At 36.5% G+C, this 16,828-nt stretch overlaps 1 protein-coding gene across 4 annotated transcripts in view; it reads right to left on the bottom strand.

The window, feature by feature from the left end:
* FMN1 (formin 1) overlaps positions 1-8,445 on the bottom strand; it is a 188,556-nt gene extending 180,111 nt beyond the window's left edge. For 3 of the 4 annotated variants that reach the window (XM_010391382.4, XM_010391389.4, XM_010391377.4), the window contains exon 1: positions 8,298-8,445. The gene's annotated coding sequence lies outside the window, so the exon portion shown is untranslated. The remainder of the gene's footprint in view (positions 1-8,297) is intronic. The other variant, XM_010391392.4, reaches the window with a different exon arrangement.
* Between the last annotated feature and the right edge of the window lie 8,383 nt (positions 8,446-16,828).

Below are 16,828 nucleotides of genomic sequence, written 5' to 3' on the forward strand. Positions count from 1 at the left end.
ACGTAAAATTTTAACTACTGAAGATATAACATGGAGCAATGAAAACAACCTTCAGCATCACTGCTAAGTTTCTCTTACACAACTTTCCAGTGCATAGTAGCTGAGTAGTGGGATTCAGGTTGTGAGAAATACTGCTTCAAGGAAAAAAAAAATCTACTTAGAGAAAGCTAGTAAGTGGAAAGAACAGCTGAAATGGTTAAATAGGCAGCTGAGAAAAAAACCTGCTCTGCTGATGGATTTTCTTTCGGCTTAACAACAACAAAAAATGTCACAGTGGTCTTCAAAGTCTAATGCCAACACATCCATTCATTATGCTGCTCAAAATGTGCTCTTAAAAACCCATGACTCCATTCCTACAGTTCCTTCTCTCTAGCAGGACACATCATTCACTTCTCAGCATGACAGATGGTCTTCCTCCTTTCCCTGACACTTAAGTAAGCCAGAATTGAAATTCCTTACTTTCCCAGCTCTCCCTAATATCCGATTGTTACTATGTGATGACCTATTTCTGAGCACACTATGACTAACCTTCTGAGCTATGTAGCTAATTAACACATCACAAAAGAAAAAGCATGGTAGAGGAAAGGCAGTAAAAATGTGAACAGACCAAGGCTTCACATCTCAAGCTCAAAGACACTGAAATGAAACTACCATAATACTTGTTTACTGAGCACAACTGATTTGATAGAGACAAATAGAGACAAATGCCATCATTTTCTTCTCTTGCCTAAACCATCAAGTTTCTCCAAGGTTCTTTCAAATTTTCATTTGACTTACAAATATTGTCATTAGAAAGAGAAGAAGTTATAATTTCTTCACAAAGGCAAAATATTACAGCTCCTTCCAGCAGCTTTGACATAAATAGAAGAATTCCATAACAAACTTTCCAACTCTAAGTCTACACTGTGTTTTTTGGATTGCGGCAAAACCAACAAAAAAACCCCAAACCAAACACCACACACAAAAATACCAACCAAATTTAGAGTATTTAATTATTTGTATAAGAGTTTGAACGATAGTCCATATTGTTAGCAATAGTAGTTTAAAATACTGCTTTTCTCAACTTCACAAGTACTGAATTACACCAGGAAAGAGAGCATTAAGGAATACAAAATAGTGTCTCTGCCAGACAGGGAGCTACTTTATTAAATTTCAGATCTCATCCAACAGCACAAGGGAAGTACTAAAGCATATTAGTCTTGCCAACAAATTCAGATGAAACAGAGAAATAACACAAAACATAGGGTGAAAAGTCATTAAGTTAATCCACAATGCAGAGCTTTGTATACCAAAACCAATTTTTAACCATAAATGCAACCTTTGGCTGCATCATTCTGTTCAATCTAATCCAACACCAAGAATCAGGAAATCCAGGACAGAGTCCATTAAGCAAAAAATCTGAAATCCAGCTCTCTGAATATAGCATCTTTGTGATCCAAAGATGAGGAAATCTAAACTTCTTGAAATCAAAAACCACAATTTAAGAAAAAGATAGTTTACACAAGGCACGTAAAGTTAATTAAAACGGGGTTTAAAAGTTTCTGGCTGGACTGAATAATATGATGATGCCTCACCAGGAACAAATACATTCTCAGTAGCCAAAGTGTCCCAAACTTGTTCTGGTCCTTTGTAGATCACTGTCTCATTTGAAATAGCTGCAAATACGCATATTACCTTCTTAGTGCACAGAAGATGGAAAAAAGCAGTGATGATACTTTGGAGTTTAGAACTAATACTCACCATTTACACAAAAAAATGCATATTACGTTTGACTAGTCAAATATAAAATATATTTTTTATTATTTGCACCACCTGGTCTCAAAAAAATGTTCCCCAAAGGAGTGTGACATGAAAGTTCTCACCCTTCTGTAGCCTACTTCAGTTTAGCAAAGCAATATTTATCTTTTTCTGGCACAACTGCATCAACAAGTTAAAAAATATAAAAGATTTCACACAGCATGTCCTCATGAAACTGTTGTTAGAGTCAACCATACCACAAAAATGTCCAAAATCTGTTTGTCAAAGGTGACTAATTTGCAAGAATTAGTTACCAAATGAGATTTCCATCACAAACTCACCCATCTGACTATTTAAGAGGTTGCTAATAAAAAACTCTGCAATGGATATTACAAATACGAAGTCTTTAATGTAGGAAGTACATTAAGTAGCAAAGCAGCAGACATTAAAGGAGAGAATGAGCAAAGGCAATCTGTACACATATCCTGAAGAAATAACACAGTAACAGCCTGTTTGAAACAGACTATTTCAAGAAGTACAGCTTTAAACAAACAAACAAATTCCTTCTGCACTTCAGGCAGGTTTTTACACTCTCCACCTTGCTCTTAGACATTTGGCAGGAAAAGAACCAATAGAGCAGATGAGTCAATCATCTTGCTTCTAGTTTTTTTTGACCAGAACAGAGTTTTCTGACCGCTGAAGAGGCAAACTGAAAGGTAAATACGACTACAAGCATTCCTCATACTCTCACCATATGTAGAAACTCAAACTGTTATGATTCAAAGGGATTCAAAAGATGCTTATAAACAAACATTACCCCAAACTCTCTTTGGTGGTCAGAAAACCTGGAATTAGCTCAGTTCGTTAGAGCATGGTGTTAATAATGCCAAGGTAGTGGGTTCTATCTTTGTATGTGCCATTCACTTAGGAACTGAACTCAATGATCATTGTGGGTCTCTTATAATTCAGAAAAGTCTGTGAAAAGAGTATTTTGCCAAACCTGGAAATTAAAATAAATGTTACAATTATTTTATCTATTGTAAAATAAAGACTGTTTATTTCTCAGCAACAATCACATGGTATACCGTGCTTTACTAATTTTACATCAATGTAATTTATATACCTTATTCAGACAAGTAACTCTCCCCTACAACATCTCTACATCCCTAACACCTCCCCCGTATCCTTCGTACCTAAGATGAACAATCAAAATGGAATCTTATAATTTAAAATAGAAAACTACTCCTTGATACATGTACAGGGGATAGTGGCTAATATTCAGCTGAATTCATATAGTGATTTAAAAAGTAATTAGAGGCAAGAGGAAAAAATCTTTTGCCTCAGGTTACAGATGTCTTAATGAAAAGCTGCACTTATTTGTAGTCAGATGATTTTCAAGCAACAAAGAAACAAACAAACAAAAAGCCATACTAGACCAGAACAGCTTGTACAGACAAACTATTCACATTATCTAAACCACAATCTTTACATATTTCAACACAAAAATACTGTATTATCATGAAAAGTAAGATAAAAAAATTACATTTACAGTGAACAAAAAGATGCAAACTTGCAATATCATATTTGTACGTGTCAGACTTGGGTCATAAACTGCACACATGACTTTTTCCAGTTTTAACCCAGATAGATAATACCCCTTGAAATAAATCATATGTTCACTCAATACTTTATCAATGGGTAAGTTTTACAGGATACACAGTAACTTGTTTCCACTTCTGGCAGAAAGGATATTTCTACAGGAAAACAACATGAATTAAATAAGTATTTTCTAAATGAAAGGATTGTCTTCCTGTTAATATTTGTCCAAAAGCTTTAGTTTTGCTTGTCCAAGTAGCCAACTCTTCAGCAACAGCTGCATCTTGTTCTGTATTGTATAACTAACATCTTTAGTTTCCCAAATCAAGAAAGTACCTATTTATTTAATTATTGAATGCCCATGCTTTTTAGTGTCATGATGATATTTCAATGAGGCATTTAGTCTACAGCCTTTCAGATCAGAGGTCTTTCACCAAACATCACTTTCAGGGATGTATCTGGCCATGTACTCTGAACTTTGAACCCAACACGGTATTTAAGGAGAGCAAAGAAAGAAACTAAAAGGCTATGCTGCAGCAAATATTTGAGCTATTTCATGAGCAAGGGAAGAAAATACAGCTGCAAAAAGTTTGGACTAATCACAAAAGGAGGTGCAAATCCTAAGGAAGCTTCAGTGGTGAAAACAAGAGAAATGGAATTTAAAGAATAGTAACAGCAATTAAAACCCCTCCCATAACAACATTTTATAGCTAGAGAAGGACTCCTTCACAAAGTACAGGAGGTTTTGAAAATATCTTTCTGTAATTAAAGGTCAAAAACTCTGTCCCACGTTAAGCTCTTAGGAATGAAGAAAAAATTTCTAAAATAATGTACTTGACAAGTTATCAAATCTATTTTTAATTACGCATATTTTAAAAAAATGCAATGGTTGAGAATAAACTCAGAAATATTTTTAAATTTTCTTCCTTCAGAAATTGTAGTGGTCTTGAAATTACTTTAGCCTTCAGGAGTGTTGGGTTGTTTCAAAAATTCTAACAATGTATTATTCAAGTTTTGAAAACCTTGGCTATACAAGATAAAATGGGATGTAATGACTTGGGATGATCATATTAACATTTCAAAGAACAAAGTATTAGATCAGAGAACTATGGTTGCATTTGTTTTCTTCATTCTGACTTTTTGCTAGTAGCATTTCATATGTAGCTAAATGGTTTCAACATATGACTACAACTAACAAAAAATTATAAACCCAATTGCTAGGAGAGATTATAGGTTTTCAAAAGGCCTGTTAAACAAGTAAGCATTAGGCTTTAGACATAAATTTAGTCTGTTTTATCAGTCTCAAGTGCATATCAGTTAACATTTTTCAAGTCTTGAAAATGGTTAATTGCTTATATGTCATTGTCATTTTCTTGGTCTGTGCCCTGTCATGTAAGACTGAACACAGAATTTTTATTAAATTTAGCAAGTCTTTCAACAGCAAATGCATTTTTACCAATAACATTATTTTAAAATAATGATAAAACTCAAATTACTTTAAGATTAAACAGGTCTCACAGATCCCCCACAGGAGTTCTAACTTAAGCAACAATACAAGCCTCCTCAGGAAAAGAAGCAGCACGATTAAAACATGAAGACACAGTATTTCAAGTTAATAAGCTTAAAATACCACAGGATCAAGAGAATGACTGAGAAAAATGTTGACTTAAATCTCATAAGAAATGCTCATTTTACTTCAAGATTTCAGTAATGCCATTTAAATAAATCTATAAGACTTAATGGCTCTTTAAATGGAGGACTGAAGCAATTCAATATTAAGAATTTAAAGGTCCTTTGTAATTTTCTAAGGGCCCAACTCAACAAAACGTATATAGTCTTGTGGAGATAATCAACCCTCCATTGCAGAACTGGACTTAAAAGTCAATCTGAATGTCCAAAGTACTGATTGGAGGTTCAATCTTCCATGGAAAAAGGAGAAATGGTAGTACCTGCCTGGCTAGGAGACAGTGACTTGGATAAGAACCCATGCATCACATTTTGTGTGCTTTCTTTCCAACTTCTCAGCCAGAAGTGCTGAGATATACATACTGCATATTTAGCTACAAATACTGTATCTCTAGTCTGGCAGCACTCACAGGCAAGAAAAGTCACAAACTTTAATCCGAAAAGATGTAATGAAATTGCATAAGACTAAATGATAATGGCAAAAAGAACTCTTCCCTTGGGTTTCCCGTTACAGACAGATCTAAGATCTATAGGCTCCACTGTCACAGAGGAGGTTTGAAATACTATGGCCACTAGACATACAACCAGATTAAAAAAAAAAACAAAACAACTTGAGCTTTGTCATTAAAAGATTATTGTAGTCTTTGCTCCTACTGTGTCTAAGTATGGGGAAATAAACGTGAATGGTCGCAACTAGAAACTATAGCAGTGACATGATTATTAACTAAAAAAATAGTGGTTGTCATCAAGGAATAATGTATAAATATACAAAACATGCTGAAATGGTAGAAACAATTTATAATTGGTTAAGCTTCAGATTCCATTGAGTTACATCTATTTGACCACTCCATGATGGCCAGTTTCCTGCATTTTGGTACTCCTCCTGATACCTAACACCTAATGGAATATACATTCAGATTATATATCTTTTTAAGCCATATGAGATCCAAGTTAGAAGAGGAATTTATTTCATGCCAAAATAGCTAAAGAAAAATCCAAAGCTGGCAGAGTCCAGGAAGACTGAGTGGAGAAAGGGATGAAAACTAATTTTTGGAAATAGCGACACAAAGGCACACAGAAAAGTTGGGGTTTTTCAAAGAATGGAATTCATACAGTTCTTAACTACTATAGAATAGGAGCAGAAAGCCATCCAACCCTCAAGCCTTAATGAAGATCTCTATGATTGTTCTTGCTTTTTTTTTCCTACTCTTGACCACTGTCTGGAAAGCATTATTTGGATTTAACTGCAAAGCCTGCTTTTGACTTTTGGTTCCATTTTCAAACATTTTATGTGTGCAAGTTAAAGCAGGATCAAAGCTTCAGAAAGGATGACCTTGTTAAATGATATTGTGAAGGCCCTAGGTCTTTTCCTAGGTAAACAAAAAACAACGAACCAACCAAACACAACAACAAAAAAGAACCAACAAAATCCCCAACGAAACACCAAAAACACAAAACCCCCAACCCCCATCCCCTGCAAAGTAGTTCTTCACATCCCAGGCAGAACTGTCTCTTCACCACATTTTTATATCCTGACAAATGTCAGTATAAAGTTGACATTCATTACCTTGGCATTTATTTTGAAACCCAGCCATTTCCCAATTTTCTACTTGGTATTTGCCTACAGCTTTCACTTTACAGATACGAAAACCTGAAAACAGAAATTGAAAGGGAAAATTCCAATTTTGTGGAAATACCTGTCTATGTAAGAAAGTCTCTACAGAGACAATAATCTTTTACCTGTGCCTCTACTTCAATCTTATCTTCACAAGATGCAAAATATTAGAGAAACATTGTCCTGTTGTTTACTACTTACTACATTATTAAGTCATCTGTGCCCATGTAGCTGTACACCTTACACATACATCCATTAAAAAAACCTCACAGGAACATGCATGCTCATGGCACTTGACTTTTAGTGAGATAGGTTCAACTCAAGCGAAAACTTCTTTCCATTGCTTACAACGTTCGATTTCATACCAAACTGCAACTTTGTCTACAGTCCTTCAAATTCAGTTAATGATGTTATGGGTTGACAGTTTCTTTTTTTACAGTAACATAAAAAAGCAGTCCTTCTTTCTTTAACTCTCCATATAACTCAAAATAACTGAACTGTTTCTGCTGAAACTTACCAAAACAAGCCAATTCACCTGCAAGCATAGTCCAAGCTACCTGAAAGGTGAAAGTTTCAGAACATTATGTGTAAGTGATTTATCTAAACTTCACAGGAATAGTACTGATATACTTGTAGAAATAACTTTAAATGTGTACATAACAGTTTAATGATAACACCTGCACAAGATATTTCTACAAGTAAAATGGTCATTAAGCCATCATGAACAATTCAAAGGATGGGTGTAAATAAATAACTACAATTAGGAACATATTCAAAATTCCTTCCCCTGTAATTTCTCAGCAATTTTAAAAAATTGGTTGATTTCCTGTGAAGCTGCAAGAAAAGAACTCATTATGATTCCTGCTACACACTTGAGAAAACAAGTATCACAAGACAGAACTGTGGGACAGCCGGAAGGACTAAATATATACAGTTTCCAGACCAACTCTCTGTCTGTTCTATCATGATGTGATTTAATATTGCAGCTGAAGAAAGGAGACTGTGCAAAGCAGCAAGAGAAGGGTTCCTCCAGAACGTCAGTATTTGTCTTTTTCCTACATGTAAAAGACATTAGTAAATGTCACCATGCAAATGCATTCTATCTCAGGGTAACAGTTCATCAGCCTCATCTGCAATGGTAACCCCTATAAGCTTCGTAACACAGAGTAACAGATTGTCTGAACGCTGTAAATATTAATCACGTGTTTCCCACTCATCTGCCCTCCTGAGTGCCCGACGGTATTTGCACACATCAAATGCTACAGAATTATAACAATCTGCATTCTCCGCTTCACTGCACCTATCCCGCACACCAGACTAGAAGAAAACGAGGATAGCTTTAAGAGTCATTTTGGGGCGGGGGGAACTAATCCAGTTAAATTTACTTTAATAGCGCTGTCAAGAAAGGGGGAGGGAGGAAAGCTACGGACTTTCTTAGGACTGCAAGAGAAACTAAGAGATCCCAGCTCTCGTGATCCCACAGAAGCTATTTATAAATAAGCAGCCAGAGAGCAGACGAGATGCTAATGAGGACCAAACAGATCCCTTCCCTGCAGTCTCGAGTTAGTGGTTTTATTTTGTAATCCACTCGATTGCGACAGAGACACTGCGGGGAACCGAGCAGATGGGCAGAGCGGCGGGCAAGCGAACGAAAGAATATTACCTTGCGAGAAGCAGCGCGCCGGGTCGCGATGCTCCTGCTGCTGTTTCAGGTGCAGGGGAGGACACGGGATGCCTGCGGCCGCAGGGCTGCAGCTGCCCCGTGCTATTCCCGGCCGCCCCCGCCGCCTCCCCCAGCGGCGCCGACGCCGTTGCCGCCTCCCGGATCGCTCCCGTCGCGGGGCGCGCGCCCCACCGCTCCCTCCCGCGGGGCGGGACTGACGGGCCGGCTGGCCAATCGGCGGGCTGCGCGGCTGGACACTGGCCAATCGGCGGGCTGCGCGGCTGGACTCTGGCCAATCGGCGGGCTGCGCGGCTGGCGCGCGCCGGCTCCGCGCGAGGTCCGGCGGCGGCCCCAGGTGCGTCCCGCGCGCGCGGGGCGGCGCCGCGCCGGGCCCGTTCCTGTGCGGGAGCGCAGCGGGGCCGCCGCTCCCGGGGCGAGGGTTCCTGCTGCTTGAGGTGTCAGAAACAGACTCTCCCGCAAAGAGTGGGGCTGAGGGAAGCTAACGCATCACGGCGTCAGCCTGCTTATTTTTGTCGTTAACTGCTGTTGCATAATCCGTCAAATCTGTTCTCCTCCTGGAAGAGCATCGCTGCCAATCATGTCGCTGCCGCTCACCACAGTAATTGCAATACAGCCCTCAAGCAAGCCAGACATGACTCTGAACTGAAACATTAGAGGACAAGGAATCCTCTGCTTTACTCCTAACATTGCTAGAAGAGGTAAATCAGAATACAAGCTGCAGTCCTAAACCACCTCATAAAATACCTTGCTATTTCAAGGGACAGAATTTTAGGTGGAGCAAGGACTTAGTTTGTTGGTCTGAACATTACTTTTTTACAAGTAATCTTCCTGCTAGTCTTCCCTGAAAGTTGTCCATTCTGAGAGGCACTGTATAGGAAGAAAAAGGCTTTTGGAATAACTGATTCAGGTAAAAATAATAGAGACAATTCAGAAGTAACAGAGTTGGGGTTAAAATATTCCTAGTAACAGATGCAGCTGGGAGAAAGAAATGATCTTGTCATTTCCATGGGCATTTAAGACCCTTGTCTGTATTCAAATATTGCACCAAAATAGCTTCTATCACTGTAACTTCTAGTCTCCTGAAAATGTCACATTTCGTCCTGCTTCATGAATTAGTTAATTAAATTCTTTATTATCTCACTGTGCAGATCTTTCATAAAATTACGATCTTACTGAACTTAAACAGAAAACATCCACCTCTATTTGAAATACTAGGGATTATCAGATTCTTATCACTTTAGACCACTCACGTCTTCCTTTCCTTTTGAAAACTTAACAAAATGAGTTGTTCTACTTTTTACCTGAAATTTTTTGACCATCAGCTGGTCACCAATACAAGTACTAACTCATACTCTGCATATTGAGACGTCTGCAGACTAGGGAATGGAAAAAACCCTGGCTGAAAGTAAGTCTTGCTCTTCTGATGTTTAATACTTTCAAACAAAGATTAACAATTACTTTCTTAGTAACTTCATTTTGCAAACACGTGATTTATGTGGAAACAAAGTTCACAGAAAGCAACCAACATGAAATGATTATGTCAGTCTGGGCTGCAATGTAGGGCACACTGAGAGCAAAACCTAATCTCTGAGAGGTTTCCACTTCATCTGCACTCATCTGCGTAATCAGCTTTTCATCTTGTCATAGGATAAATGCAACCTGCCTTCTGCTTCATTTACCCTATATAGAACCCTAGTATAGATTTGTATGGAGCAAGAGTAAGAGCTTGTGTAGAAATGTATTCGGAAAGGAACTTGAAACCATTCAATTTTTAAGGGAAATTAAAGGTTGGAAGTCATGTATTTGCTAAGTTAATACACTAATTAGAACTGAAAGCTATTCACTACATCCAGTATGCAAACTGACCCTGCCTTTACTTTCAGCTACTGTTTCATTTCTTAATCTGTGACTTTGTGTATGGTAATACACAGTAGCTGTTGCTTAAACCTTTCAGGAGCTTTTATAAACTGCTAAATTCCAGTGAATAACCCAAACTGTTGAGTGGAACTAGTGTTATTATCACTCCTTTTAGTCTCAGTTCATCTGAGTGTGGAAGGCTCATACAAGTGAAGACCTTCATGGAACAAAGGAATGAGTAACAGCCTCCTGTTCAGGCTGCTCCTTTATTTGGAAAATCACCAGAAATCATAGCTAACCATCAACGAAACACTTTACCAAAAATGTTCTCAGAAGTGATGTCTGGTTGGCTTTGATGTCTGACAACCTAACTCTAAACTAAGTTCTAAGGATTAACAATGAGGATACATGCTGGCCAACTACATATTTATGATTCTTTGTGCTCTTCTCTCAAAGGATGAATATTTTTCTGTATTACTGTCAGAAACATGTTCATGAAGATGTATGGGTAATCTGCAGGTACATGAGGAAAACATGAACTGGATGATGTGAAAAGGGGAGTAGGAAATGTATCACAGCTTGCTGCCAAAGCAATTGTTACCAGTACATTTGCACTTGAAGAACTAAAAAGCCAAGAGCTATCATGCATAAGCCAACTTTATTCTTCCTTTTTTTCCCCCCCATACCTGCAGCAAATTCTCATCCCTGAACAGGTATTTCAATCTTTTAATATGTTTATTTTCTTGTCTTAAAATTGCACATCAGAGCTGACACTTCCATGTAACAGGGATATAAGATTTAACATTTCCATCTTAAAATAAATCCTTTGAATTCCCAATAAAGTCAGGTCCATAATGCAACAATTCATTGTCTACTTATATTTGCATGGCCACTTTTGCACCAAAAAGACTTAAATCTATTCCCGACTTGTTTAGAAACATGAATTGAGTATATTTGTGGCATAGTAAATATGTTCACAACTCTTTATTCTTCAGGTCCTCCTCCTGCACCCTCTCAAATCTCCCTAGTGTCATCATCCCATATTCTTCAATCCATAACATCCCATGCCTTGAAACAGCAGCATAAGCTGTCACTCCAGGAATGCCATGCACTAACTACTACTTCAGATTCTGATCCCTTCTGTCCCGGCTGCCAGCTTCATTCTCATATCTAAAACTCAGTAGAGACTCTGCTCAATAATAATGAGAACAAATTGTGAAATTTTATCGAATACTTAACAGGACCAATGACAATTCTGGCATAGTCATCTGACATAATGGATAGACAAAGAAAAAAACAAACACAAAATCTACCATCTAGTTAGGTGTAAAACATCTGTTTTCTTAAAAATTATTAAAATAAGTTGAATTAGAATTGTAGGACCTTGATTAATTTGTGTCTTCATTCATACAGAAAAAAAAGCAATAGCGCTATTTATATGAACAACATAAATGCAAATATATTGAAAAGCATGTTTAAAATGGGTTGGATGGAGAGGTTTTGAGCAGTGCTTTTTTTTTTTTTTTTGTCTCTGCAATATATACTGCATTGTGTTAATTTGGTTTATTCATAAATTCTTGATCTGAAAGTATCTAATACAGAAATAGTTTACATTAGCAATCCATTACATACATCAATATCAAAGATTTTATCCTAATGAGAAATACAGATTTTCCTGTTTCAAATTATACCAAATCACCCAAATGATAAAGTAACTTTGGCCAAAATGGCTTTTTCTTTGATTAATAAAATGAAACTTCAAAAGACAGCAGAGGAGAATCTTTGTAATTTTCAAAATCCTGTATGTATGACTTTGAAGTGCTGCCAACCTTTGTTATTAAATGATCTGCTTTTGGACAAGGGGAAGCCAATCTTACATCAAATGCAAGTATGTGTATGCAAAATTCTGAGAGCAGAGTGAAAAATTACTTATTTTTATGGGAAAAGAACATAATCAGGATTGTCACGGAAAGCAGACAATGTTACAGAATACAATGTGGAAGATCTCTCTGGAGATGAGTATGTATTTAAGTGGCTAAAACTGCTAAAGGTGAAGTAGTAGGATCAATTTCATCAGTAAATTGATATTGAGGTATTCTCTGACAGGCTTAAGTACAAGAAGAAAATTAAGGGAACTGGTGACAACTAAAAATTCAAAATAAAATTATACCAAGAAAAAAATCTCTTTATTTGCATACTGTATTCTGTAAACAAATGCATGGAAATATCAAATATTCTCTAGTGATTATAAATACAGACTACTTGTCTGTTACTTGAAAAAGGAGGAGTTTACTGTTTGGCATATACTACTTACCAACAAATTTACATGAATCTATTACACCATCAAATCCTTATAAAATCATTAAAATTGGCATGACTTCTCTTCATGGAAACTAAACACTGAGATTATGAAAAAAGTGTGTGCGTATGTGTCTATGGTATTAAATACTCCCTGGGAAAGATTAACAGCAACTGTAGATATAGCCATTTATTTAGGCTAGTAGTGGAATTCTGTGTCCAAAAAAAAAAAAAATTGTCAAAGAAAAAGAAATATAATGACCAGATATATGTATTGGTTATAGTGGTTGAAAGATTGAGGCAAACTGCCCTCAGAAATGGTCTTAAGGATAAAAGAATCTTAAGGATAAAAGAATCTTGGGACAGCAGAAAATCATTATCACTCCTCTCTCTCTTTCTCTCTCTCTCTCTGATACATGTACTGTTTTACAGTCACTAGTGAATCTAGAATAAAACATAACAATACAGGAACATTTCCTCAAGCAGAATGGGTTCAGTTTGCGTAGAGATGTTAAAATCTGTAACTAAAAGTTCAATTTCAGTATGCTGAAAGGTTACATTCAAAATACAGGCTTCATGGAAAACTGTGCAGAGCACGAGTGGAGAGTCTCTTGGTTTCCATGTCAATCTCAGCACACGGATCTATGTCCTGATAAAAGCAATTCAGACTTCTGTCTCCAGTATTCACTTTAACATCTTTGTACTTGATGTATATGCTACAATTTAATATTTAAAAAGCCAAGGGACAGAATAAAGAGACCAAAATAATAACAAAAGCTTAGTTAAAAGATACAGCATATCTTAAAAATGCTTACTTAAGAGAAAAACACACCAACACTCAATGATCCAATGTTTTTAATACAAAACATCCATCAGTTCTGCACAATAAATAGAAACGTAGGAACACAATCAATGATTTTCTATCTATATCAGTGGTTTTAGACACATTTCAACCAGATGCAGTCAAGCAACAGTAGAATTAATTAGATGCAGAATCATAATTCCTCAGACCTAGTAGTCTGAAGGAAAAGGTGGAGGAGAAGAAGAAAAGTAATCTACGTATGAAAAACAGTCACACCTTTTCTAAAACGTGTCTGTTCAGCAGCATTGTAGGAAAATAGTTGCAAAAGAAGTTCAGAACCATACAACGGCTCTTGCAACCTTTCTGAAGATAACCGAACTTATTTCAGCTGTTTTTGGTAATGTGAAGGTACTTTGTGAAATTTAATTAAACTATTACCTTGTGAGAATCTCAGTGTCAGGCTTTGATGAGTCAAAGAACACTCTAAGGGAAAGTTGCATGTTTAAGGTCACCACAAATAAGGGACTGACATGAAAAAACCCAATTGTCTGTGTATTTTGCAAAGATGGACTACTACTTCTTCCTATATAGTGCAGAAAAAACCTGTTATTCCAAACAGTTACAGGACTAGACCATGATGTAATACTGTCAGACCAAAATTAGCTACTAAGCTTAGATATAGTCTTTATGAAAAAACCTTTATTTCAAACAATTTTCTCTTTATGTCTGTGGGGTTTTTTCGCAATTTATTCAGAAAAAAGAAGAAATTACACATTCAGCTGCTCTGCAAGCACTATGCATATTTGAAAGGAGAAAAACACAGATAATCTTGCATGGTTTAATCACAGGAGCCACTTTGTAAATGGATCGTGTGAGTTTGACATTTCTCATAAGAGTATTTAACTTAGAACACAAGTAGTTTTATTTGCTGAAAGTTACTAAGAAATATTTTATTTGCAGCCATCATTTATGTAATCTCACCAAAATAAATCCCAACGTTCAAATGCTTCCAACATTTAATGACTGTATTTTGTGAAATTCTGTCTCTAATTTGAACTTTTTGTAACTGTCTGATGCTGACCAGACTTGGCAAGCGCACTGTCTACAAAAAAGCAGAGCAGGCCAAGTCTAGGGCAACAGAGAGCGCCACAATTTATACTCCCAATTATTCCAGAAAGAGGACTCACACGTAGCAGTAGTACTAGTCTTTCAAATGCTAATTAATTTACCTTCAAATTCTAAGCAGTTGAAAGCTTTGCAATCCTAACAGATTTGAACAAAGTGATTTCAGTGTTAAATAGGATAATCAGCTGACAGTCATGAGTCTGACTTGTTAAAAATTTTAGTTTAGCTTTAGCATACTATTTCTATGGCCTTGAATGCCATGGAATTCCCCATTCCCCCAGCTATACACTTGGATGAATTTTGTATCTTTTTGAAGTAATATTAATCTTTGGATGTAGAGGGCATGAAATGTATAGTTCCTGTGATTTAAGTAGCATTCTTATTTAAATATAAAGCTTCTACATTCTTTGTATTTAAAATATAGGCTTATAAGCAATCTTTCACCTCTGTATTTCAATGTACAGTATAAAATAAAATATTGACATATCTTGAAATAGGCTCAGTGACCAACAGATTAAAAAAATACTAAAAAGCTGAAAGGTTTTTTTCCATAGTATTTGCATTGTGAAACAAAAAAAGCAAACTAAGAAGCCTTGGTTTGATGATTGGGGAAAGACTGTGTAGAATTCAGCCTCTGCAACAGGATTTAATTATTGAGCTTTCAAGTAAGCTAAATCTGTATATGGCTGGTAAGGGTATATTTAGTCTGTGAGCAGGTAAAATGAAAGAATAAACTGCAAGTGCTTGAAATTAATTTTCATGGGCAAATGGTCTCTCATTCAGAAACATTCCTGATAGCTGCTCCTTATTAAGAATTTGAAAAGATCACAATGGATCACATGGATAAAAGGCACACTCTGAAAGGGAAAAAGTAACCTATTTTACTCATACAAGCCGATTATTTCCTCAAAGTTCATGGTGTAATATTTATGTACTCAAAAGTACATAAATGAGGTTTGGTCATTAGGTATATCTACTCAGCAGTAGTTTAATTACATAAAACTATTAGAATAGCAAAATTTTCGGTGAAGGCATTCAACTTAATGGCCCTAATATCATACTTGGCCCTTGAAAATGGGATTTAAACCAGTATTTGTAATAACAGCAATCTAACTTCTTATCCAAAGTCACTTTCTAGCATAAAGCACAAACATGTCAAAACTGCATGTGTCATAAAATCACTGGAAGACAGATCCTGTAGTAGGATCACATCTTCTGTTATTAAAAACTGCCACATAGTAACTCCAGTAACTCATTTTCACTTAAGTCTACTTGACAGGAAATTCCAGGGTTATCTATGTGCAAGCTTCCTAGATTAATAAACAAATTTAAATATGCCCCCCACCCCCCAAATGTGCAAAAAGCGTTTAGGAGAATACACAATAAGCTGTTGATATTTTGAATGCATTTTTCTTCTGTTGCATACACAAAAAACTTCTTCATGCATTTTTAAAAATATTTTCATGTATCAATTGCCTAGCTGCAGTTTGATACTCTAGAAAATTCCACAAGTTTGCCTCTGGGACAAAAATATTCAAATACTCATAGCAGAAGCAGGATACCAAAAGTGGTTATTTCTGTAAGCACATTATACAGATGTAAGATACCACAGTACTTGAGAGAAAGATCTTTTCTACAAGGATCTTCTGCATGGAATTAGACTGACTGGATAAATAAGGCCCTTGTGCTTTACTGTGAGAATGGCACATGGCAGAGGAGCAGGCAAGGAAGATTGCTGCAATGCCATTCACTGCTTTCCTGTTCTAGGGAGAGTTAGACATCCCCTGAAAGATAGTCAAGCATCAGCCAAAGAAAGCAGTTACCAATTTGGCTATTAAGTATTTTTAAAATTAATTACATTTTGCAAACTCTGATCATTGCAGTAAACCAACCATGTAGAAAGTGAGCTACTGCTTGGAGCAGACCACTACAAACGACCTCCAAAAAACTCTGGCTCCTTGTTTAAAGACAGTGTCAGGAGAAGGAGTACAACAGATTTTAGAACTGCAGTGATCAATTGCTCTAGTTACTGTTGAAAAACCCTTTGGAGTTGGAGTACCAATACATATAATGACAACAGAATAGATAAAACTTCAGAATTTAAACATGCACTGAAATAGAGTTAGCAACTTTATAAAACTAAAGAGCGTGAAAATATGGTTTCCCTACACACAAGAGTAAGGTAATTTAAGCTTGTGTGATATTTTTGATCGGAAGAAGAGCTGAGACAACGTAAGAATTCAAATTGCAATTTTTCATCCTCACAGAATTAGTTCTCAACAAGGGGTTGCATTACCTTCAAATTTACTGTGGAAGACCTGTAATAGAGCTACTCAAACAACAATACACCTGCTTCAAAGAGATGTATTCAAAACTGACAAATATTCATGACAAAAAATATTTGGAGCGGAAGATGTGGTTGAATATG

This window comes from Corvus cornix, chromosome 5 (genome assembly GCF_000738735.6).
Source record: "Corvus cornix cornix isolate S_Up_H32 chromosome 5, ASM73873v5, whole genome shotgun sequence".
NCBI classification, from domain to species: Eukaryota; Metazoa; Chordata; class Aves; order Passeriformes; family Corvidae; genus Corvus; species Corvus cornix.